The sequence below is a fragment of the Manacus vitellinus genome, unplaced genomic scaffold, assembly GCF_001715985.3.
Source record: "Manacus vitellinus isolate BGI_N305 unplaced genomic scaffold, ASM171598v3 scaffold_89_pilon, whole genome shotgun sequence".
In the NCBI taxonomy this organism is placed as follows: domain Eukaryota; kingdom Metazoa; phylum Chordata; class Aves; order Passeriformes; family Pipridae; genus Manacus; species Manacus vitellinus.
Window position 1 is genome coordinate 678,385 of NW_021940863.1, and position 24,618 is coordinate 703,002.

General features: G+C 34.4%; 1 long non-coding RNA gene across 1 annotated transcript in view; it reads right to left on the reverse strand.

Moving 5' to 3' along the window:
- LOC108641917 overlaps window positions 1-24,245 on the reverse strand; it is a 32,042-nt gene extending 7,797 nt beyond the window's left edge. Inside the window, exons 1-6 of the long non-coding RNA XR_001922340.2 lie at window positions 24,138-24,245; window positions 23,157-23,185; window positions 22,205-22,269; window positions 9,131-9,209; window positions 4,599-4,690; window positions 2,858-2,887 (exon numbers count right to left, since the gene is read on the reverse strand). This is a non-coding gene — a long non-coding RNA (uncharacterized LOC108641917). The remainder of the gene's footprint in view (window positions 1-2,857; window positions 2,888-4,598; window positions 4,691-9,130; window positions 9,210-22,204; window positions 22,270-23,156; window positions 23,186-24,137) is intronic.
- Between the last annotated feature and the right edge of the window lie 373 nt (window positions 24,246-24,618).

Here is a 24,618-nt window from a genome sequence, read left to right on the forward strand (position 1 = left end):
ATTGATGGTTCAATATTCTATTATATGTTATATTAAGCTTATAAATGCGATCTTAGATCACTGTGTACAGATCATAATATAAGTTCTTCAATTTTGATTACAGCAGGCAGAAAATGCTACATAAATCATTTCAAACCCTGTAAATCAAATTATATTTTCCCTTTTGAACTGTAAACAAAAATCCATCACCATAAAAACCTCAAGTCTTTTAGTTATACTGGTGTAAACTGGACTATGTCCAATAACTATAGACTTTACACATAGCAACATCAGCTTATAAATTTAGCACATCCTAGTTTTTAGAGGAAAGCAAAAAAGTGTATATATTCATACAGAGAAAGTAATACTTGGAGAAAAAAAAATGTGGTTTCTTTGGGGTAGGACAGAGACTGTCTCAAATGTGGGACCTTGACTTGTTTTTTTGTGTTTGGGGTAGGGGTCCACACCGACTATTCTCAAACATCTTCTTGTCATTCTTATCATTGTATGTGGTTTCCAAGAAAATTTGAAGTATTACTTTCCCCAGGACTAAGGTCAGGAAAACTATACATAGTTGCCCAGATTCTTCTTGATTTTCTTGAAGATGGGCATAATTCATTCTTCCCAATCCTGAGGAAACTTTCCTTTTGAACAAGACTCCACAATGGTATCACCCAGCACTTCTAACCACCTTGGGTACAAACCAGTGGATCTCATGGGTTTGTAGGTGTTCAGTTTGTTTATGTGCTCCCAATTTCATTCTTCTGCTGTGAGTTGTGTTTCTCCTATGCCGCACTGACTTGAGGCTGAGGCCTGGGAGCCTGAGGAGAGGTTTATCACTAAAGACAAAGAGGAAGAACCTAGAAAGAACCTGTTCTATTTCTGTAGACTTAGTCATAAAGTTATCTACCTGTAGGAACATATTTTTACAGTGTATCTTTGGCTTGGCAAAGTGATGATAGAGGCTCTTCTTATCAATCACTTCCACTGCCAAATTCAACTAAAGTTAAGCTCTACCTTTCGTTATTCCTTCTCTTCATGCTTGGGTGATGTTTCTATATTCTTGGAAGAGTCATCTTAGTTTGGGTACAGCTTTCATAAGAACTTTCCATTTGTAAAAAACCCCAATATATTTTATAATTACTTTAATAACTCTTCTATTACAAAATGTTGCAAACTGATGATATTATTATTGATTATTCTTGATGCAATGAATCAAACCCAAGGATCTCCTAACTGAGTCATCTAATCTTTGGAGACTTTGCATGTATAATGAGACCTGTGCTTTGTTAATAAAAGATAGATGTGTAAAATCTATCATAAACATTTTGTTCACATGTGTTTCCCTTCATCATGTCACAAAGATTTTACAGTTTCAAGTGGATTTAAGCAACATACATAATTCACAAAATACATGAGCTGAATAGGCAGTATGCAAGTAAGATTTAAAAAATTGGTTACCAATAAAGTTTAAGTGTATAAATAGAGATTGTATGTTTAGAATACCAGTATTTGGCTCGTTTCAGCAAATCTTGCACAGAGCAATGATGACACTCTTGTTTCTACCAGTGGGCCTGATTCTACATTCATTAGTGGCATTTAATACCCTACTTTGTATGTAGCCTCTTGTGAAATTAAATCTGTGTAATTATTCAGTGTAAGTAAAGGTAATGAATTTGAGCCCAGTGGGATAGTCTCAAGAGACAACCTATAATTTGTTGACGTATTGACACTGTTATTGTTTGCTTACTTCCATCTGTTTCTCAGTTCAACAAAAACTCTTTATGAAGCTTTTACATGTTTCACTCTGCTAAATTCATGAAAATCAGATTCAAAACATGGCTGAATCAAACAATAGAAATGACAGCAAATGATAAAAGAAGAATGAAGGCAGTGTTTCCACTACAGGCAGTTGATGGTTAGTAAATATCTACGGTATTTTCAACAATAACCACAGAACTTGTGCTCATGATTTTAGATTCTCTACAGACTCAAAATGGAATCCGTTTTTTGCTGCTACTCATATTTCTGGATGTGCTGGTTTTGCCTGGGGTACAGTTAATTTCCTTCATAGTAGCTAGTATGGGGCCGTGTTTTGTATTTGTGCTGGAAATAGCATTGATAACGCAAGATGTTTTCTTTATCGATGAGCGGTGATTACACAGAATCAAGGCCTTTTCTACTCCTCACAATGCCATGACAGTAAGGAGGCTGAGGGTGCGCAAGCTGTTGGGAGGGGCCACAGCCAGGACAGCTGACCTAAACTGACCAAACATACCATGCAACATCATGCTCTGCATATAAATCCCAGGGAATAAAAAGGAAGAGGAGAACGTTTGGAGTGATGGCATTTGTCTTCCCAGATCACTGTTATGTGTGATGGAGCCCTGCTTTCCTAGGGGTGACTGAACACCTGCCTGACCATGGAAAGTGAATTCTTTGTTTTACTTTGCATGTGTTCATAGCTTTTGCTTTACCTATGTAGTGGTTTGGATTTTGTTTTCCCCCAGAGGCTAAGAAAAGTGGTAGACCCCAAGGGGTGGAAACCCCTGGAAGTTTTGGAGTTCTGTCCGATGGGCGCTCCTGCAAAAATGTAAACATATCACAAGCTCACCGGAAGAGAGGAGTTGTAGTTTGGTTGTTGAGGAGAGGTGGCCATGTTGTGAGCCACGAGGAAGGGGCTCTGAGCCCCTTGGGCCCTCTGGGGCCCCCCAGCCCCTGGCTACAGATAATTTAATGAAGGGTCAGAAAAGATACATTGTTCAACAGGAATAGTTTAAAATTAAGTGGAAGAAATTCACACATTTAAGTCATGAAATACCAAACTGAAGTAAATTAAGCCCAGTCTGTAATTCTCTAAACAGAAGAACACACTCACCTCTGCAGTTTGATACGCAAAGCCAGCAGTCTGTAATTAAATAAACTGCAAGTTCAGAAAAGGAAGACAATGTACATATTCATAATACATAAAGTTAATGTGTATTATCAAGAACTGTAATACATGCTTTATTTCAACTGTTGAAGCCTGCAGGAGGATATCTGAGCTTGAAAAAAAGAGTTGATGGTGGGAAGAATTGCAGTGCAGATTGTCACACTTGTTGCTTTTGTCTCAACCATTTTGATACTAGCCATGATTCTCAATTCCCCATATAGCATATAATCCTTCTGTATAATTGCTTTTCCTTTTGCAGGCTCATAACTTGTTTGGATGTTAGGTGGGAGCAAGGGGGAAGAGATGGTAGAGGAGGAAGGAAACTGGTACTGATGGTATTCTTATCATTATCTGTATGCAACCTTTCCTGTACCATTGAGAGTTCTCTGCAGTTCAGCAAACCTACTCATTAAGATTGCGTCTAAAAACTGTATTGTGAAAACAGACTGAGGTCTGTGTATTGGTAATATAGAAACAGTATATTTAGTAAGACAATAATTATATAACTCACCAAGGTTGGTTGACAAGTGTAATTTAATATAAATTTTTGCATATACTTTATAGTTATATTCTGAACTTTAAAAAACTATTTATTTAATATGGACTGTACCCCTTTTGTTTATAAAAATGCATATAAATTATTCATGAAACATAAATGAAATACCTTTAAATAGTGCTTACTCTGCTTTTGTAATTTTTTGTATCAGTGAATTTTTTTAACTCTATAAACATTATAAGAAATAGCAGAAGAGTATAAGATATGCACTTTATGAGATTTCTACAACACAAAATACCAGGAAGAAAAGCTATACACTTTTGAGTAGAGGTTAGGTTAGGTCCATCATTCATTTACAAGTTCAGAAAGAAGTGAACAAGAAAAGGTCAAACAAATACCTCAGAAAAAAATAATTATTTGCTCTAAAGGGTGCACTGGCTTTTGTAGTTGCAGTTGTTTTAAGAATGTCACTTGTCCTTCTGCAAAAGACGCCTTTGGAGCAAGATAAACCTATTACCACACTACCAGGCCTCTGAAATCTCTTATTCTAGTTGTAAACTCATGCATTTAATCCCTCCCCGGAGGTGTCTTCCCAGCACTTGATTTATCTCCCTCAGCTTTATTTCTGTCAGGAATCACAGCTGGAAGACCTGTTGGCCACAGCAAATTCATCTACCGCTAGCACTACAGTGAGATAGTAGGAGATACTGTGAGGTCCTGGGGAAGAAGGTTTTTTTCCCTGGTGACATTTAAGGCGGTGGGGACACAGTCCTGGGAAGAATTCCAGATAATGTACTTTTGCACAATGTAACAGGTGTGCTAAAACTTTCCATGATGTCACAGCCTTATTCCTGGATAATGTTCATACCTCTTTTCACACTTATTATAAATTGAAAAAATACTTTATAAAGATGCTTTATTGCCACTCTGTCTCCAGCATGTGACTATTTGGAGAAAAAATACTGCAGTTCTCATTTTATAGAATATAATACAACACTTCAAAACTAATTGTCTTCATTATTGCCAAGCAAGCCAAAAAAACATTTTAACTAAGGAAAACAAACTGTTATGCTACCTTCAAAACCCTTTGTTTAGATTTTTTCTTCTCTGTGAGATTTTTTATAATATGTTTTAATACATCTCCAAATTATGACATGTGAGATAATTTAATTTAAAATTCTAAATACTTACTCATAGCTGTGATGCCCAAAAAGGAGTCCAGTATGAAAGAGATGATGTCGTGAGTGCAAAAAAAGGCATTGATGACACAGACAGAAGTATATCTGAAGTATATAAACCAAATTGATTACTAACATGCTGTAATTATGTGAAATTTATGCTTTCTTATCTGCAGTCATCTTTTCAGTAGTCTTTACAGGATATATTTATGTTTCATTTTTTCCCCTGAGTGGAATAAAAACATTAAAGTTTACTTTCACTTATAGTATTCCCTTCTTCTTTTGTTTCTAAAAGTTTGTTTTTGTACCGAAGTAGAGCTTCCAGTAGATAAGCACTGATTTTTTTTTTTTTATTTTCTCTAAGGAATAATAACTGTCCACAAAATTGATTACTTTAAAATATTCTTAATTTCTTATTGTTAAAATATTTTTTCTTTTATTCCTAATTCTTTCCTCATCTGGGAAGGAAAGAGGGTGTTATGAGGTAGATATTCTACTCAGGTTAACTCTCTTCTTGTACTGCTTGTTTGCTTTAAGAAATACCATTCAAGGTGTCATATATCCCTGTTGTTTTTGTCTGCTAGAAATCTCTGTTTGAACAAAATTTCTGAGGCGTATCATAAGAATCCTGCTTGGAAGAGTGAGTCTTGAGGACCTGAACAGAACTGTAAAAGGAAGTAAGTATTACCTAGTGTTCCTAATGAACACTATGATCTGAAATAAATATGTTAATTTTGGATGAGTTAAAATACAGAGATTCTAAATAATATCTCCATGAAAATGGGCTTAATAGAAGCAATACTTTCTGTAAAAGTCTTCTGGGAAACCTCGTACTTTGTTCTAATTATCACATGTAGTTACCTTACTCAGTGATTGCTCTGAAACTATATATTTCAAAATAATAAAAATAAAAGATCTCTGATTGCACAGTGCATCAAAAGCAGTGCTTTAGATAGTATTTAATTTAGTAATATCCAGATATTTCACATAAAGGTAAGAGATATTTTTTTCTTTTTTAATTTGGAAACAAAAAGATTCTGGCATTTTATTGTTCTGAGAAGGAAAGAATGCAAAAATATTAAAGTTTTATATTTGGACTATCATACAAATTTTCAGCATGCTGCAAGAATTGTTGCACTAATTTCTGCAACATTATATTTGTCTTAATTTCCCTCATAATCTCCTGAAAGCATAAGCATGGCTTATTAAGCTCCATCTGCCATTCTTGTCCTTATTATTTCAGAAAGATGGTCTCAGTACACTTTTCTGGATCTTCATGACATTGCACACTGAAATGTCAATTCCTGCCTGAAACCATAAAGAAAACCCAAATCTGTGGGCAGCTTGTGAGACTTGACAATCTCACCATTTCATGTTTATGAAGAAGAGAGGTAATTTGTTGTTTTGGCTTTGTTTTGTTTGTTTGGTTTGTTTTTTTTAATTGAAACAAAAATCCACGTTGTGACTATTCTGTTCACACTCGCTTCATAACTGGGTAGAGCAGTGCTGGATGGGTAGCATGGATCTTTCAACTACTTATTGAGCATTGCAACAAGAAATACAACCAGCTTCACATGTGTGTTGCTTCACATGTGTCAATAGATAAGGGAAATTAATTCAGATGCACATTTTGACAGAGATCTCAGCACAGTAGTATGTGCTAAACAGAGTGTAAAAAATGTAGCCAGCAAAGCCTGCACATGTTCATATCTACCCTGCCACAACCAATGGGTCAAATCAGTTCCACATGTGAGGAACTTCTGGTTTATGTGACCAGATTTTATTCACATTTTCAGAGGAATCCTTCATCTCTGTGAGCTGCTGAGTGTTTTCTTTCTCTATTTTGGTCATTAGGTTAGGTGACACAACTGATTTAAATTGCCACTAGAACACTACTGCAGTTAAGAGAGAATTTTTTCCTCATATAGAATATATTCAACCTTCAAATTTATTGCTCTATTTATTTGTCTCTTGATTGTCAAACCACTTGATAGAGGATCCATATAAGAAGAACTCTATGAAAAATATATAGATATTATTTGGTTTACAATTTGCATGCCTGATAAACAGAGTGTGCTCAAATAATCTTCTTTATGTCTTTTCCTTTTTGAACCTGCTTGTCTGTCACAGCCAAAGTTTGGAACTACTAGTGGGTAGATACTTGAAGACTTAGTGTACAATCGACATTCAATATACACATCTGAGAGACAAAACTGAAACTCTTTTTCTATTTTAGCAAAAGATGGGATAACAATCAGAGCTGGTATTACTGGAGGGCAAAGTGTCAGGAAAGCAATCAGCAGATAAGCAGATAAAATGGTGGTGGAATGGTATCACATATCAGATGAGGCTGTGAAGTAATGATCAAACAAGGCTAGAGAAAGATGGAATGGATGTGGAGAATACTTCTGTCACTGGTTCCCTCAAACACTCCACAGTACTTGATATGAATCTGCTGAAGAAAAACAATTGGACTGTATCATAGGAAACATGACACTTGCCACAAAAAAAGCTTTAGAAGCACATTTTATGATATTGCAGAATGTATTGTCTCATTTGCCAAGATTATCTTCATTAGGTGAATGTAACGTTATTTGAACTATTTGTTGGTCTCAGAAGTTTGAGACTAACATGCATTACAGGACCCAGATGATTAGTACCAAAAAAGGATCTTAGAAAAGGCAGTCTTACAATTATTAAATAAACTAAAAAATAATTTTAAAATGCTTTAATTATTTTGAAAATTCACATTATTTTCTTAGTGAAGTATTTAATGAAACCAGATGATTTTGTGTTAACAAGAGATTGATTAATTATTTCTACAGATTTGTTTTTAACAGTTTTCTACAGTCTGCAGTATTTAGCTATTTTGGTGTGAATTTTATTTATCTTACAGGTATGCAAGTCTAGAATAATTCTGATGATTTTTTTGTCGAGTGACTGCATACAGTGGAGAGGCCTTGCCTACTCTCTTCAAAATTAAGGCAAATGGCTGAACTGCAATGAAATATTGTGTTTTCCTTTTCTTCACAGCTTTTGAATATACAATGGTTTATAACATAAGATCTCAGGTGAAACAATTCATAGGTTTTAGAAATCAGATCTATTGCACAATTATTTTCTTAGATCATGTATTTATTTAGTGTTTTGGTTGGATAGATTTTCTACAGTAGTAGTCCACATATGGAGAGTTGTATTGGAGCAGGTTTCTTTTTTTTTTTTTAATAAATGCACAGTATCATGATGAAGTGAGTACTGTATAATTCATATAAGTGCTTTAAAAAGATATAAACAAAGAAATAGTATACTGTAGTTCCTCTATAATGGAATATCTATTGGGAAAAAAATTGCTTCAGAGTTAAGTTGCAAAAGTTAGTAATCTACTCCATAATTTATACAGCTCAGAGTCTTCAAAAACTATGTGTGTTTAATCATTAAGACTATGTATTCATCATTTTCAAGGTAACTCAAAATTAACTTTTTTATAAGAAAATACTTCAAGGGATTTATAAGAAAATACTTAAAATAATATTAAAGCAATGACATTACCACTTATATCCATTAGTTTAGGGTTTAAAGCAATAATCCAGAATATGAAGAGATCTGCATATTCTGTCTAATGCATGTACTCAATACCATTATGTCCCATTCTGGGAATGGGAACTCTGTTAAGAGCTAACTTGGAATAATTAACTGTAAAGAGATATAGGATCAGGTCTAACAGAGCAGTCACATAAAATCTGGTAGAGCCTGGGTCAGATCCCATCCTCCCGTCCAGAAACAACACCTCTGAATTTGGAATCACAGGAACACAGAACCACAAGGCCTCCCAGGTTGGAAGGTAAGCCTAAAGATCATCCAGTCCAACCTTTCATGGGAAAGACAGCCTTGATGAGGTTATACAGCACAATCCAATTGTGTCTTGGAAACTTTCAGTGACAGGGACTCTACCAAGTTCCTGAAGAGGTTGTTCCAGTGAATGATTGTTTTAACTGTAAAAAAAATTATTTCATATATTGAGATGAATCCTTGATATATCTTGAGTATTGTAATCAGAAGCTGTTTCTTGTTCCAAATGGTTTCTGAGGTAAGAACATGGGTCAGAGGGAGGAGAGTCAGTTTCAGGTAAACTAAAATAAAACCATCAGAATGATGAAGGGTCTGGAGGGGAAGCTTTATGTCAGAACCATGGGTGAATGAAGTCAGATTGAATGAGTGTGTCCTACCAAACCTTTCTTTAGAAACAAGTTTGCTTAGGATGATGTTATATTCTCCTAAAACATTGTTTTCTAAATAGTTAACACTCTCAGTGGGTACACGAAATGCTCAGTTTCCAGATCTTGTTCCAAGTAATGTTTCCTGATTGAAGATATCAGTAGAAAAGATTAATGATCCCCTGGCAGGTATTGCATTTTTCTGGGAGCTGGCACTGCAACTTCAAGCTGTCAGAAGAGAGCATTCAAGTGGAGGCTTTAATACCCTGGCTAGAGATCCTGCCCAGCATTTATTAAGTGAACAAAAAGAGAAGAGACACTTTCTTCTTACCTGAAAAGATAGTTCGTGCCCTCCTATTTTTCCACTGAAAGGTTTATCTCAAGTCAAATTCTGTTCTAGGGAGGAAAGCCTATAGTATATAAGAAAAAAATATTCAATATCTGACAAACAAACTTTATGAATTTAAACTAATGTAACAGTTTGTCACATTTTGGCTTGAATTATTGCTGGCAATTGTTTATTAACTGATGGTTATTTTTAGTAGCATAAATACTTTATGTATTTATTAGAACAAAATGTGACATTTCCTGCTGTTTCTTCTTCAGCAATAACACAACAGCCTTTTGAAGGAATGACTGTAGCTTGAAAGGGTAGGGTGGAGAAGGAGCTGCTTCAGGCTTAGTGTGTTTCCTCCATACTTGGCATGTGTCTTGCAGCTCTTTTGTTGAAAAGGGGCCTGAGGAAGTTAGAGTAATCCGTGAAATACAAAATAGAGGTTTGTCTTAAAATAAGAAGTGTTACTACTCACTAAACCTGGTTTTCCTCAGAAAAATGCTGGAAGGCAGTAACAACTTATTTCATTGCTAAAGACACACTTGAAGTCTATTGTAAATATAGGAGAGTACAAATCAATGTATCTGATAATCTAGAAAAGCATCTTTGACATTTAATTTGTCATTGGTAAGAGTAGGTATTATTTATATGCAGACAGGGTAAAGTGTTCTGTAATAAATATACTGAAAATATATTCACCTTCACAGCAGTTCACAGACATAGAGAAGTAATCTGTATGGTGTACCTGGAACTGACAAGATGGGTATTTTAAAACATGAAAACAGTCATGGTAACCTCAGCCCTGTTACTGACTCTTCACTTTGATATATGAGTTAGCCAGAAGTCCTTTTTCTGGAAAAAAAATAGCTCCTATCATAATATTTGGGACATCAGTTTTATTCAGCATGATTAGATAGCTTTCCAGACTTATTTAGGACCATGTGCCTTTTTTTTTCTATTCAAAAAATCTGCACTAAAATTTTTTAATGAAAACTTCCTGTATTAGATATTCTTTCCCTGACTGTGTAAATCAGAGCACACGTTCCTTTATTTGGGGTAGTTTTTACTTAAAAAATAATACTCATGAACAGGTGACATTATAGACTAAATAATTTGTGCTGTGCTGGATGCCACACTGTTCTGTACTGAAGGTGGACTGAAGTAAGGAATTTTCGGGAATGTTCAGATTCGGAAGGCAACTTAACAATGTTCAATTTCAGATTTTCCTGTCTCAGAAATGGAAAAACAGTTGCCTTGAACAGACTGTAAGCAGGAATATCTCTCTGTTTCCAGTACTTCTCTTGTTTTGATTTTTTTACTAGAGGAATCATCTTCCCAGCATGAAGATATTATTTTGAGGCATGTCCCAAAGCCTCAGGAGTAAGGCTGGTCTTGAGGAAAGGAACGGATTTTCATCCCTCCTTGATCTCTCATCAAGGTCAATTTGCCACCAGTCTCAAGATCTACCACCACTCTTTGCTATTGAACACCCTTTGAAGGATAACTGGAGATATCTGTATGGTTTTTGCTCTCATCCTCTAGGCTGTGAAATACTGTTCAAAATCTCACTAGATTTTGAAATGGAAGGTCTAAGTACTTAGCTTCTTATGATAAAAAATTTTAATTAGCAGATCAGTATTGCTTTCAATGGGCTGTGTGCAGCTGCACCCTTAGAAGCAAGTCCTCAGCTTCTGTTGCCTGGGAAAGAAATACTTACATATTCAAAATAACAGGTATTCAAAACTTCAAATATTTATTATTTGGTTATGTCCACAGGAGTATTTTAAATAAGCTTCTCTTCCGTTGTTTCTGAATTTTATTGTAGAGAGTTGGTGCTTTCAGTGGAAAGTAAATAAAGACTGACAGCACTTCTAGTGTTCAGAAAAAAAAAACAAACAAGCTGTTCAAGGATGTGTAAAAATGCAGATTGACATAAATTGAGTCAATATTACAGAAGCCATTCATGCAAAGCAAACAATAATGTCATGATAAACAATAGAGTGAATATAGGGAAATGACTGTTTTATTGATAGTGAGTCACATCATTCTTTTTTAACTGCTTGAACATTAGTGTATATTTGATTAAACATGGGAATTTTGGACATAATTTCAAAACAAAACCACTTCCTGTAGAATAAGCAAAAAATTAAACCCAAAGAGTGTCTTCTAGACTGAACAGTTTGAAGTATGACAAAGATAAATTATCTTGATCCGTAGAGTAATAGAAATTGATTTGTAGCGTGCCAGAATGTCTGATATTTTATTCTGCTTATCAGGTAAGGAGGAAAGATACCTGGATTGAAGATGAGGGTAGGAGCTCAAATCACAAAATTTATAGCTGGTTGGACTTGAAGTATTTCTCTAGGCTTTCACCTTTTGCTCTATAAGTCTCTGCAGTCAGCAAAATGACTCTGTGCTTCTTGGCATTAAATTTCACTGTCAGTTTTATTGCCAAGTGTCTTCCATTGTACCCCTTGTGGTGCTGTGCTTGCTTTCAGTGTCTTAGCTGATCCTCCCACTTTCCACTTGTCCTCATTAAGGCTAATGCACTTATTTCACAGTTACCACTAAAAGATATGGAAGGTATGGAAAGACTTTCTAACTTAAGGATCACAGAAATTCTCTGTAAAAATTACTGTGCTCTTTTACCTTGTTTTCTAAAGATTCTGAAAACAGGTTTGAATAAACCAGTTTTAAAATGTCTCAGAAGTCTGGGTTTTGTCCTGTTCAGAGAGCTATACTTCTCAGGATTCTGCAAGCAATAAGATTTTTTTTTTCTTTGTATTTTGCATAGTTTGTTTCCACCAGTGTATTTGATACCTTCCTTAATGGTGCTTGTAGAACCCATTAACCCTTCACAATTGGTGTAGTTTGGGCTGTCAAATAACCTTTGTAATATCAACGTATTTTGTTACTTTGTAGTTCTCTCTTATTTTCCAAATCATTTCTATGTAGAACAGCACAGGCTGTTGATATTTTAATGCTATCAATATCTGATTATATTCTGCTGCAAAACCAGACCACTTTATTCCTACTATTTTGTATCTGTTAGGTTCTCTTTCAAAGCAATTCTCTTCCATCGTGTCAGCTTATCTTCCTATAAATATTTTGTAAAGTATTCCATCTTTACTCCACCACTAATCTCATCTTCTGTGATGAAATAATTGAAATAGTTTCTTATTGGTGGGAGTTTTTATTTCCTACTGGTAGTTTAAGTTTATCTTAAACTCCTGATGAACGTCCAGGTTATAAAACACATTGCTGTGATAGAGTTTAGGTTTTTATGGCTAAGCAAGTAAGATTCCTATGTTTGAAGTCAAACTATAATTAGGTAGTAAGAATGACTGCACGTGTCCAAGCACTTTCTGTGTTCTCATCACATGAAAACTCTTTAATCACAATTGACAGTTGATGAGACATTCACAATCTTTCACCACTGAAAGACCACGGAAAGACTGAGTTGCACCCTACCTAGTGTAATCTAATTACTTTATACAGATTTTGCATGAGAAAAAGCACTACAAGGCAATCACAGATGAAACCTCTATGCCTGGTTTGAAATTCCTTCCATCTGGATCTCAGCTTATATGTAATCTCAAATGTACTTCAAACAATTTAAATCCTGCCCTGTATCAGATTTCACATCTCTTTTTTAAAAAAATTAGGGGAAATGTGGAAGGGTATGGAGAATATTTTTGTTCATAGCTTAAAGATAAGAAAACTTATGTTTTCTTATAGTTGCTCTGTCCAATATCAGTGACTGGATCTATGGGAACCCAGGCTTCTAGCTCTCAGAGACAAGTTTTAGCTATTTTAAAAATACTGCTTATGTCATTTAGCAGAAAGATGCCAGATTTATATACCATCACACATTTCAAAAGTGTAATGAAGGCAGAATTGTTTCTCTCACTGATAAAATATTAATATTGAAAACTGAGGTTATCAGGAAATCATAAAAAGACAGTTCACTTGGAAAGCCATCTCAGACACATTCCACATCCCCTCTCTCTTACTGATTACATTAGTAACACATCATTCAGAGCATTAAGCATTACATTTAATAAACAGCAATGAAAATATTACTTCCTATATAGAACTGCAGAGGTAGTGGTGTAAGAAAAACATTGTTAGAAAACTTCCTGAATTTTTTGCCCTCTGCCTGCCTCAAGTGTATAAAAAACCAAGGTGTGTTTTGTTTTTTGCATCCCCAACTAAATTCTTCTCTTGTGCTGATGAGAAAGTAAAAGAAATTAATTGCTGAAAAAATCTCAGGCTACATCAATCAGCTTTTTTTTTCTGGAGGGTGTGATGGAAAATGTGTAATGTGTGTGATGGAAAAGATGGCTTATCTTTTTTTCCTCCTAGTGCTTCCAAACTCATATCTAGAGGCCTGACATCCTGTCATCCTGCCTGACAATGCAGGAAGCTCCTAAAAAGAATTAGTAACCAGAGAGGGAGCTCCTCATACCTGATTGCTATGGGTGGAAAAGACCATTCAGTACATCTCAGCCTAGGACTGTGTCAGGTCCTTTTACTAGAGTCCCTAGTTTGACATTCATTGTATTTTTGTTATTGACCAAAGTAATTTACTACAGTTTTATGGTATACTGACCTTCCAAAGGTTGTCCTGCATGCCAGTAATGCACATAACAGGAATCTGTCTTTGTGGACCTTATGAAAAATAAAGGAGGAACTCAGGCACGTACACTCTTCATGTTTAGATTAGGTAGAGGAAGTCATGGAATCGACACATAAATATCAAACCTGCTCTGAGTGGCCCAAACCATATTTTCACTGCTGCACTGAGAATTCCTGCTGAAAACATGTTTTCCTTTATTCCCTACCTCAACCACAAACCCCATATTTATGTCTGTATAGTCTAAGTACTATGAAAAGACAAAACTGCAGGGGAAACACCTGTGTATAAAAAGCATATAATTCTTAGCTGTGAAAGGTAGCAGGTGCAATTGTGTGTTTGTGTGTAAGGTTCTGGAGTGACTGGTTCCCACTGTCCCAAGCAAAAAGTTATCCTAGGACTGACAGATGTGACATAATCTGTACTGTGTTTTATTTTTCCTCATTTTATTTTGCAGTAACTTTGATAGTAGTATATTTTTTGTATACATCTATGCTCCAGATAGGTTTGCTACCAATGTAAATACCATTTTTTTTTCCATTAAGGCCATTATACTGCAGAGTTTCTTAAGGTATGGAGTTGTATTAAAGTATGTAGGAATACCTTCCTCGGATATTACATTGCATGAAATTATACGAGAATGTCTCTGATTTCATGAAGTCTCTGGTTATTGGGCCAAATAATGCTTATGCAATTTGTGTTTTGACAAGAATCACTGTAAGAGAAAAAAATGAGATAAGAGTACTTACTTGTCAGGAGATAAAGGCAGAATAAAATCAGCTTGTCAGATTCCATAGTTGCCTCACAGGAATTTCTTAATTTTTCCCTGTACTTCACCCAGCCTAAGTGAACCCTTTTATTCTCCCCAGATCACCAGCCTCTCCCACTGCTTGTACCCATACCTGACCAGAAGTAACAGTAGAGGACCAACTTCCCTCATTTCCTTCCAGTAATGCTTCCAACACTATCACGTTCCTGCATGTTCATGTTCATGAACTGCAGTTCAATGATTTTCAAAATGGTATTTTTAGTCAAGTTATTCCAAAATCACTAAACTCTGTAAGCTATTATAGGAGAACAGAGTTGTTTGAATATTTGTTGGGCAAGGATGGTAACGGCTATTCATACCACTTTTCAGCAGTTTAGGAGCACCAAAATATGAAGCTTATTGGAAATATGTGGAGTTTTTATCCTCCAGGCAGAAGATGCATTTTATAGTCCTTGTTTGAAACTTTACCTGCTGTTATCCTTTCACTGTCTTGTTGTGATGACAGATACTTCTAGTAACCATTTCAATTCAAGTATTATAATGCTAAAGCTTCAGCTAATAACTCTTAAGGGTTACAGAATCCCCCTCGTAGGCCAAAACATGACTAGGCTTTGCGAACGAAGATTTGGGGCCACACAAAGATCTATCTAAACCAATACCACATTTCACGTCAATAGCACTTAGGCATTTTTTGATGTTCTACCCAACCTGCAGCATAACACAGCTCAAGAATAGGTGTTGTCTTGTGTATTTTTCTTCATATGAAAGGAACTAGCAAAATATGAAATTAATGTTTAAAGGTAATTGTTTTTATGAAGCTTTACTTTTCTCTAATATTTGCTCTAGAAAGAAATATGTGAAAAATCAATCCTACCTATCAAAATCAAAATTGTTAAAACTTAGACTTTGTGAAGATCTTAAAGTTGCAAGCCATCTAAGCAGTTTTTTTGCTAAATATATGAGTGATTACTTTTGTCTTTGTGGGTTATTAGGATATTGTTGAAACACGATGAAATTACTGATTTAATTATCTCTATATTGCTACATATGAAGTTTTATTAAGTTACTGAAAAAAATAATATTAATGGTTATGTTATGTTCTAGCAAAGATCATCTTTCCCTTCTTAAAAGTGGATTAGGAGAAAATAATTCTAATTTTTGTTTAGCTCTGTTACCTGCAACTAATATGAAATAAATTTAATCCATCTCTGTTTCAGGCATTAATTTTGTGACCAGTGATTCACAACAAGCTTTGTTCTCTTGAAAATTGCATTAAAAACTGTGATTATGACCTCACAAAAAATAAAAAAATGACTAATACTTGAGTTATTTCTAAGAGGAAAAACCCAAGTTTGTGTTTCTAAAGAAAAAGTGCATTGGGAAAACAGGAATAGAAGATGATGGTAAAATGAAACTCCTGGGCTTCAGAAATCTGTTTCTGTGCGTCACTACTTTATTTGAAATACATCAGGGAGAAGACCTCTGGTAAGTAACTTCTCCTCACACTTCTTTATGAGAAGAAATACTGATATTGAACTAAATACCCATGATTATTATCTATAACAGCCTCTTTCCAGTAAATTTAGATATCTACCAAAAATACTATATGAAATAAAAGTAAATGTCCAAAAGTCAAATATGGTTCATTATCATAAGAGAAACTTATAAAGTAAACATAAAAGCTATATACTATCAAATTGCAATGCCCACAAATAATACATCCATGTTTGTGGGAAAACAGAGTATTTTCTGTTCGCTGAGTGAGAAAGGAGATATTTACAAAGACTTTTAATTTGTTACTTTTCTATCTGCAGAGTGATTGTAGTGTGGAAATGGATTTTCTGTTATATTAAACATAAAGGAATAGTTCAGGGTTTTTTTTCTATTAAGAATAAATTGCTTTTGTTGTTTATTAATTTAGAAATGTTTATAAACTAATGGCCTTATTAGACTCAGAAAAAATTCATTGTGTTGACAAAATATTTAAATGGCTTGAGACAAACTTGCAATTTTGTCACTACTGCAAATAACAGAAATGTACTAAAATAATTGCCATTCTTTACATCAGAAATATCAGTTAATATAGTCAGATATGCTGTAATTAAGTGCCAGTGAACATGAATAGTCTTTTAATATAGGCAGATGTAAAATGACTATTCTAAATAACATATTCCTTTTTATTTTTCTAAGCTGTAGATAACTGGTTCATTTTTTGGTTGTTGTATGCATTCTTAAAAGTCCAGAGGAAAACAAAACTACTGATATCTGCTGATATGTCCCCTTTTTTATATGCTTATTTTTATATTTTAGACATTGAAAAAAAAATTAAATCATCTCATGGTTTCCTCCTGAATATGTATAATTCTTGCACATATTACATTTCTCTTCTCCCAAAAGATTTTAAAAAAACCCAAAAAAACCAAAAAAAACCCTACCAAAAAAACCCAACCAACCAAAGTTCAAGTTTTGGGAAGAAGGGACTGGAAAAATTGTAAATATCCTTCTAATCTCATTCTTTATAAAAGTATCCAATAGTGAACATATTTGCAAAAAAACAAAAAAGGATTGGTTTCACCATAGACTTAAGTTGTGGCATATATACAGAGAGAGATAAAGCTATATATCTGAGATATATAGATATATAGATATATATCTCAGATATAGATATATCTCAGTATATATGTCAGATAGTCAAGAAAGTCAAGAAAGACCATAGCAAACCATGTCTTAGTAACCAGATTTATATAAAAGTAGAAGAAAATGTTCCTCTGTTTTGGGATTTTTTTTGACTTTGTGCAATTCTTCTTTTTCACTCCCATTTTCAGTGGTTAGTTAATTTTTATAAAAGTTTAAAACTCAACAAATTGCCATTTTTTAAAATAATCATGAATGCTACCCACTACCATATTCAAGCACTGCAGCTGCATTAATAGATAGCAAAAACAGAAAGCAAAAACCACGTGTTAAGAATAACATTCCTAAGTATTCAGAAGGAAAAATTCTATGAAGTGTGACATTCTCTGAAAAATCTAACGTTATTGTCCTTTGGTTATCTCATACAGCTCAGTCTGATGCAAGATCTCTGAATTAGGACCAAGTTTGGAACTAAAGAGGCCTTGTGTCATTATGACACATGTGGCCTCTCAACTCAGCGCTGAGCACATCAATATTGGTTTCAGCAACTACACACTTCTTATTTGTACTGTATAGTCCTATCAGATCACCTCTATTGTATTTGGTTATGTCACTGGTATCTGACAGCCTCCTAATCTCTGGGGAAACTGCCCACTCCTAGTTATTCAGTTATATTAACTCAAGAATGAAATTATAAGTAACTAATTCACAAATATAAGATAAATTTACATAGCTGTATACTGGACCAGAAGAAATTTAAGGGAAGGACAAGAAAAGCCTTATGGTCCCACAGTGTAATTGCTCATTAGTACCCAGCAGCAAACCGGTAAGTCCCAAAGAAGTATCTCCATTCCTCAGTTAGATGTAAGCAGAGTTATTTTTGCATGACCATTTTCCTCCTGTGTTGGTTCATTGCCACTGGTAAATTTGTTTCTTGGTAAATTTGTTTCTTTTTTTGTGTGTGTGTGAGAAATACTTGGTTGCCTAGTCTATATTTTGCTCTGGTCTGGTTAGATCTAGGTGGAGTTCAGGGATGGGCAAGGGAGAAAAGTTTCAGGGATTCAAAAATGTATTGTTTCTGTTATGGTTGTGTCAAGGGGCATCAACATGTCATCTTGATGAAAGTTCTGTGGCACTTTTCTGTTGCACTTAAAATGCAGTGAAACTAAAATGTGTTCTGTAGATAAACAAAAACAGTTTCATGGTATATCTAATAATTAATAGACTTAGTTATAAAGCCTAATACATAAAGGAGCAGTATATGGATAAAGAAGCAGAGAGGTTGAACAATAGCAGAATTGCTTTTTTTTGTTTCACTACAAGGACTTCACAAGGCTGACGTAGCTTGCTGCACTTTAGCAGAGCTGAAACCCTTCAAATACAGACCTTGTTATGACACTTGTTTTGTGCTTCCCTGATCCCATTCTGCTACCTGCCTTACCTGAGGGGAAGGTTTTCTCCTACCTTCTCAAAGGGCTCCTATTGCTCCTAAAACTTCATACCTCCAAGCTGTTTAGGTGAAGAGGCTTCTAATAGGCAGCCTGTTACTAAGTAATGCCACAGGTTCAGTGGAGCAGCAACAGTTTCTGCTTCTTTAAATTTAACAAAACTTTTGAGATTGATTGCACTTTGTTGGCTGTGTTCTTTTTCTAGCCTGTTTTATTTAGTAGACTTTTAATAAAAATAATTATAGACATTATTCAGTTTAACAATGTAATCTGTCATGCAGCTTTGCATTGATTGCAAAAGTATAGAGTTTAGTCAGCTGTATAATCAAGATCTAGCATCAAGTGAAATGTGCACCAAAGATACAGATCAAAAACAGATGTGAGGAGGAAAACAATGAGGTAATAGCAAAGGTAAAGTCACACTCTATTTTGTGAAAATAGAAATTTTGTCTATGTAAGAAACTGAAAGAATGGAACTAGAAGAGCTGTAGAGTAAAATGGATGGGAACAGAGGCAGGGAGGTAAGAAAGGAGAAATTGAGTGTCCAGGCATAGAAACCAAGGGGTGCAATAGATAAGAATAAAAGAAAATCAAGACTACTCTTCTGTTTAATCACAGAGTTATGCTTAAAACAATGATTAATCTCTCATGACTTTGTAAGTAAACTACAGAGCCCTGTGTTAATTTAATACTGCACACAGCCACTCCCTTTCTTTCCTTATGCTCACATGCAGCCAAAGTGGGGTAGATGCAGCAGTTAGGGGCAGGCTCAAATTCTCTGATTGTTCATGGTGAGCAGTGTACAAAAGGACAACAGCAGTGCAGTGACACACAAAAGGGGTAACCTAGACATAGAACAATGCATTATCTTCCTTTAGGCAACTTTCAGGTGTCTGTGTTACGTTTGAAGTTCACCAATCAACTCAGTTTAGGACTTCACTGTGCAGTGTCTGTTCTGGGAATTGCAGCTCCTATGCCCTACAGATGCTTATGCAGTCACTAATGTACAGGAAGGAATCTTTTATATTTTCCTAGTCATTGTATTCTGGTAAAAGAAAGTGATCTGTGTTCACTGTAAGAGCGAAGCAAATACAACTGTTATAATTTCTACATTATTCCTTCCTTTTCAGTCTTTTAATTGTTCATACAATAGTTGGGGAGAGGGAAGGAAATCGAGTAGTTCTCTGTTGTTCTGTGATTTCTGCTCCATGGCACCAAATCAATTGTCTCCTAACAGTTGTCTCAGACAACTGTCTCAGACAACTGTTATATATTTTATTACAATATTGTGATGGTATAGTGCTTTCTGGGGTGGAATCAAGATCACTGTTTCTTCTCCTTAAAGATATTAGTCAGCTTTGAGGAAGAAGTGGAGAAAAACATAATTATCTTGTTAAAATTCTGCAACAGGAATTAAAAGACAAATGACTATCAGAGTATTAATAAACTCTGAGTTACTCTATCTGTAGGTTACATGTACTGTAACTAATCCCAGCATGGAGCTTGTAATTTCAGGATAAAAACATAACTCACCCTTGGGTTTGTCTGTTTTCAAACTGTTTCATTTATGCTATTAAATACAGTGTGTGCACTTTAGACAGACAATGAATTTTTAAAAAACTTTATCTTGGAGTGAAAAAATGTCTTCTGTAATTCTTCTGCCTTCAATATTTCTTCTGAAAATACCAGTGCAATTTAAAATATTTTTAAAATAATTATAATCCTTGGTTGGGGAGCTTGTAAAACAAATGAGATTCCTAGATTAAACTTTTCAGTAGTGCTTGATAAATTTGATTTTAAATGTGGTTCATTTATAAATGCCTGTTCAGTTTGAATTATTTATTATGGTGAGAGGAACATTTATATTCATATACTGAAGAAATAAAAGCTGGCTTAATATGTCAATTACTAATAAAGTATTCACAGAAAATATTCAAAATATACTGATAACATGTAGAGTTTTAACATGACTGTTAAAACACATCTCTGGGAAACAAGAGAAAGGTCTGTTGAACTAAGAAATTAATTTATTGTAATAATAAGAATCTGACAAATGCAAAGAAACTGTACCTAAACTATTTCCCCCCATCTCATTGAACAGTTCTTCAGTGTCAGTACAACACATATTGCAGCATGCAGTCATTTTCAGGCTGGCAGTTTTACAACAATTAGCAAGCATTGGGTTGTCTGCAATATTGTTATATTTATTGAGACTCAATTCCAGCTGGGGTCTGAGTGGGCACTTTCTATTGTTAGATCTATGGCCTTTTGGGAATGTTTCTTAAAAGAAAATTAAATGCTAAAAAAGTGACTTGGCAGAAACGTAATTCTGTTGTTGCAGTTTCTCAGGAGAGGTGTTGGGGTTTTTAGTCTGTAGTCCTTAATAAATTCCAACAGAAAGACTACAAACAATGGTCTCATAATTTTGAACTAGCCTGATTAATACAAGATTGATATTCTTATAATAATCTCCACATTGGAGATAATGTTTATTTAAGCATTTATTTCAAATTCCTACTATCACCTGGGGAAGAGGGACAGTGAATATAACAAGATTTTCTAGTCTTCTGTTTGCTTCTAAATCTTCCTTTAGACAAATTTTCTTTAATAAATACCAGATCTTATTGCGCAAGAAAATTTGGATGAAAATCTAACATATATTAAAAATCTAAATTGATAAAAAAATATGAATATGACGTCATTTTGATTTTTCCTGATAATATTGGTAATTAAACTTTTCCTATACTTACTCTTGTTCACCATTAGGCATGAAACAGAATTCTCTGTGAATCCTTACAAACTTTAGAACTTGTTTTCAATGAGAAATTACAAACAAAAGTTTATTCAGAAAATTAAATTTATTGTTCCAAACAAAGAAGCAAGCAAACTGATTTAATATCAACTAACTCTTATCATCATGATGATTTTTTTTCTAGAAAATAAAAGGTGCATAACTTTCAGCAAAAAATATAACTGGGGAAATATGCAACTTTCAGTGCACAATTCATTAAAAGGAAAAAGGAAGAATTTAGAACAATTTGTTTATTGCAATAAAGGTGTGTGGTGAAAGACAAATGTAAGCTGAATTATTGATAGTAATATGACTGAATTCCTCTTAATGTGATAGGTATTTACATCTTAACCTGCTTTGACCTTGGCTTGCGTATATCACAGTTGAATTTAATTGATATGTGTCAATAAGTTTATTAAATATAAGATCAATTACTTTCTTATTTTTTAAAATTTTCATGTAACTGTCAGTGTCATTTGTAAGTGATTTATTATTCCTCCTTTCCCCTCAAAGTAATGTAGGGTTAATAATCAGTAAGTTAAGGTTAATATCTGTGAATCTTATAATGTGCGATTAATGATATGAAGTTGACATTTTGAACAAAGTCCTCTCAGATCATGAGAGAAGCAGATACTTGTGAATTCAAGATCCTTGCTATTTATTAGAACAGACTGTGACATTACAAGATGGGTGCCTACTAAATGTGTTTCAGGGAGGAGAATAATCTCTGCTCAGTCCACAGGAGCAAATACCAAAGAGTTATCAGAACAGCTGCTGAGGAAACATTACTCACCTAGGAGGAATTCTTCAACTAAATCCCAGTCAAATTCCTGAACAACTTCCTCAAGATATCATTCTCTGGTATTAAAAAGTGATCACACAGCTAGAAAACCACGTCAATGATTATTAAGTTCTATCCTAAAAAAATACAGGGTAAAACCAGGCATCTATTCATCACAAAGTGCTGGATGAAAATGTTAGTTCATGAAGATGTTCTTTTTCTTACAGAGTCACACACAGAACCAAAAATCTTACTGAATTGAAAAGAAAGCCCAAGTCATATTACAATTATATAAGAAAAGATTCAGGACAACAGCTCAAGATTTGAAGGACTGGGAACATGTGATCATGCTTTTATGTCAAGCTGAATAGTACCATAGCAAAAGAAAAACTTCAATAGGAATTTACAAAGAGAAAGAACATAACAAAAAATAAAAGCAAAAGTACAATGAAAAGTTGACCATAGGAACAAATTTACAGAAAAAGGAAGATAATGAAACAGAAATGACAACTGGAGAAGAATGGGCAGTGAAAAACTCATTTTCTGTCCTCTTGAAAAGATGAGAGTTCCAGCTTGTGAACTTTTCTGTTGTACACCAGTAAAAATAAATAGTGCTATTTAGTCACGAAAAGTGGAATTGAACCTGTTACTTGCCTTCAAACTTTATCAAGAAAAATAAATGCTGTGAGGAAAAATTTTATTTAGAGTATACAAAAGCTGGGGAAATAGCAGCTTGAGCTATATAATGAAAATAATTCTTTAAAGAATGAGCTACCTCTCTCCCTTAATCACAATGTACAAATTTGGTTAAAATTCATCTCTATGGGTAGCTCAGTGTTTCCTTTTTGAGGTCTATGAAATATACTGAGGAATATGTGACAATCCAGTAACATACTCTGAAAGAATATACGAGGATTAAACTAAAGTTATAGAGGAAGACACATGGTTTTTGGTAACAATTTACCTCTTGGTAGTCCAGAAATTCAAGCATTCCTGTTAAAAAAAAAAGTACAGCATACTTTCACATATTGTACTTCATGAGTTACCTAATAGGGAAAGAGTTATCTTAACTAGTTTTTCCCTGACATTATCCACTGGATTGACTTTTTTCAAATAGATCCTGATATTAGTTGGATATAAGATAACAAGATCTTGATATAAGCAAGAAATCCCAATATTAGCTAAAATAAGAAAAGGCACTATTAACCATCATGACTAGTTTTGAGAAATTTTAATGCTCCCACATTAAATTCCGAATTTAAAAAGGTAAGTCATCACACAATTTTATGTTTTTAGGCTGTGCAATACTACCTTTTAGTTTAGCAGTTGTTTTATTCCCAAACAGCATGTAGACCCAGACAAAAAAGTAAATATAAGTAATTGAACATATTGACAGCTATTAAATGGTAATTATATCTCACTAGAGCATGGTTGTTTGGTAGCTGCAGAACACAAAACATAAGCCTGATAGTCAAAGAAACACTTTTACTGTTTGGTGCTCTTTCCTGCCTTTCATATTGTTCCATTTTCTGTCCTGTTGCTTGAGCATAATTTCCTAGCAATTTCCATAAATAGAGTTTTTAAAGCCACTTCAAAGTTATCTAATAATTTAATTTGTAATTGCAAGATCTTTGCTTCAGTAGATCTATTGCATCAATCAGCACTGAAGCAATTACTTAATTTGCAGTTAGACATTAGATTACATAATATTTACAAAATTAACATGCATAAACAAAAAATTATAACTTCACGAGAAACACTGTAATTCTGACAATGATAAGGAGTGCAAATATTTCCTCTTGAAAAATACCAAGTACATGACAGTAAAATGCTTATAAGGCCTGGAGGTACAATGGCTGTCTGAATCTAACTTATTTACCATCAATGTGATCAATACTTTAACTGAATTTAATTAGATAACACTGTGTTAATGAATGACCTTTACCTTGTCTGTCTTGTCATCCAGCAGTTAATGATAAGTTGAAATACATACTCTGAATAAAAAGAAATTAAATTGAATAGTAAGAGCTATCGGCTCTTACTCCAAGCTTGCCAGATAGCTATGGACTTCATAGCTAAGGGCTATGAAGCATGCTTCAAACTGGCCTTTGCTCTGCTGGTACAGGGTGTTTTTTGAGTTTACTGCAGAGGATTTCATTACCCAGCAAATGATTCACCTTAAGGGTGAATATTCAGAACAGCTTCATTTCTGGTTTTGTATACCTGCAATTTAGATAGAAGGTGCTCATTAGAAATACAGTTTTACTTTACTGTAATCACATCCATCTTTTTTCATTACTTCTATTAGTTACAAAACATAGACTGTTGCTCAGGGCCATTGCAGACAGCAGAAAAAGTTGTATAATTTCTTCTCTGAAGAGTATGTGGTCTTTTTATCTGTCCAGTTGATGTCTTTCTGGTAACAG